This window comes from Hemicordylus capensis, chromosome 7 (genome assembly GCF_027244095.1).
Source record: "Hemicordylus capensis ecotype Gifberg chromosome 7, rHemCap1.1.pri, whole genome shotgun sequence".
NCBI classification, from domain to species: domain Eukaryota; kingdom Metazoa; phylum Chordata; class Lepidosauria; order Squamata; family Cordylidae; genus Hemicordylus; species Hemicordylus capensis.
Window position 1 is genome coordinate 5,734,645 of NC_069663.1, and position 2,211 is coordinate 5,736,855.

The 2,211-nt window shown below is 51.9% G+C and overlaps 1 long non-coding RNA gene across 1 annotated transcript; it reads left to right on the plus strand.

The window, feature by feature from the left end:
• The first annotated feature begins 390 nt into the window (after window positions 1-390).
• Window positions 391-1,555, plus strand: LOC128332470 (uncharacterized). The gene is made up of 3 exons (XR_008310662.1): window positions 391-456; window positions 1,087-1,172; window positions 1,496-1,555. It is a non-coding gene; the product is annotated as an uncharacterized LOC128332470 (long non-coding RNA).
• Window positions 1,556-2,211: the final 656 nt, after the last annotated feature.

A 2,211-nucleotide genomic window follows, 5' to 3' on the forward strand; every position in this document is an offset into this window, starting at 1 on the left:
GGAGAAAAGCAGCTTGCCTGCTGCTTGGATTGCCGACCAGGAGGACCAGCAGGAGGGAGGGCAAACAGGGCAAGTGGCTGAAGGGTCTTGGGGCTGGGCAGGGGGCAATGGGGAGTCATGGGAGGTGTCTCTGGGGGGCCCCTCAAGGCAGTGGGGCCCCGAGGCGACGGCCTCCCCCGGCCTCATGGTAGTTACGCCCCTGCGTAGAAGCATTCACTCTTCCAAGATGTGGTGGTGATGTCCGCTAGCTTGAAGGGCACAGAGGATAGCTTCCTGGAGGCCTGCCGGATGGCTGTCCCCTATTGGAAGCAGAGTGCTGGGACAGATGCATCTTTGGTCGGATCCAGCAAGGCTCTTCCGAGGTACTCAGGCCATTGTATTTCTTCCTGCAGTGTCTTCACGGTTGAGGAGGATGGATGGTTTCTCCAGACCGTGGACACCGAATGGTCTTGTGAGGTAAGGAAACGATTCCAGTCGCTTTTGTGGATGGGCTGGTGGAGGGGTGAGGGGAGATTGCATCTCCACCGTCAGGAGACAGAGGGGGGTCAGATCCTGAAAGGGGAGGAAATCCAGCTGCTGCATGTTGGCCAGAGGATTACAGTGGGAACGTCGTGGCTAGGGAAGGATTCTGCAACCCTCTGCCTCTCCTTCCAATGGCCACCTTTCTGGGTTTGTGTGCTTTGGATTGGAGGCATCAAACGGCTCCCAAGACCCTGAGACGGGTCAGGAGAGGAGAGGGTCTTCCTGGCAGAGATCCTCCAGGTCTCTTGACTGAAGAGGCATTTCTGTAGAGACAATCCTGGTCCCCTCAGGTAAAAACAGCCCACAGCAGGAGGGATGGCCCTCACTCCGGACTCAGGGGCCCACCTTGTCTCTCCCTTTGGAAAGGCTGAGCTAACACAGTTAGAATTAGAACACATGGTTTCTTTTTAATAAGTTTTTTTTGTTTTTTAAAAAAAATCAAAATAATTTAAAGAAATAAAAATGAACTCAAAGAAAATGTCAGGGGGAAAACTCCCTACGAATCCTAGGCCCTAGGAAGATCAGAGTGAGTACACTCATTGGAAACCTTTGTCTCATATGCAGAGTCCTGACATCCAAGAGGCCAAGATCCCAGAAGACAACACTAGGGATCAGGAGCTGGACGTGGAGAGCTTTGTCAGTTCCCCGAGGTACTCTTTTCTCACCTGGAGGGGCAGCTCCATGGCTCATGGAAGTAGAGGACCTTCCTTAGGAGCCCATGCAATTTTTTGGGGGGTGGAGGTGGTTAGTTTAGCAAGAAGCCAAGGGTGGACAGAAGGTCCGAGCAGCATGGAGGGTTGTTTCCATGGAGGCAGGTGTCTCCATGCCCAGCCCGTGGGCTTCCTGCAGGCATCTGGCTGTCCACTCCTGGAAACAGGGTGTTGGGCTGCATGCCTCATTCATCTCATCAAGAAGAGCTCTTTCTAAGCACTCGTGTTCTGATCTCATGTGTCTTCTTTCTTTCTTTTCTTAGCATCCAGAGGCCAAGCACCGTGTTGAGGAGGCTGCAAAACACGGCCGCTGACCAAGAGCCATCCCTTGGAGAGGTCAGGAAGGCTCAACATCCAGTCCCTCCCTTGGAAGAACTGTGGGTTGGGCGTGTGGGTCCCCCGTGTTGCCCAGGAGTAGAGAGCATGTGGAATGGCCCCAGTTTTGATGCTGCCGGGTGGGCGGCCATCTTCTGACAGTTGTTTGCTTAAAGCTATGGTAAAGGGACAGCCATGCCCTTAACAACACTGCATCACAATGGTGGCACGGTGGGGGTGATAGGATTAAAGAAGATGGCCGCAAGGAGATGGTGGCTATGGCCTTGACTTCTGGTCGAGATCTCACAGTTAAAGGTGGAGCATCCTGTTGCTTTAATGGCAACCATTGAAAAACAGTGACAAATAAATGAAGAATGAATAAAAATACAAAACAATAAGCAAACTCAACCAAACCAATGAGAAATGAACTAAATGAAAAAGGGGAAAGAAATGGGAAAGAAAGAGGAAAGGAAACCCAGTTTTGGCATGTTTTTGCACGTGCCTTTAGTGTCCTCACTAAGGAGCCGACTGAAAGCATGAAGTAGACTGGAAGTGGTCTTTTCCAGTCACCAAAGAGCAATCAGGGCCCCAGTTGAGTGAGGGAGCGCAGCATGTCTTGGGGTGGGGGGAGTTGATGCCTTTCTCCTCTGTCATTTGCATGAGT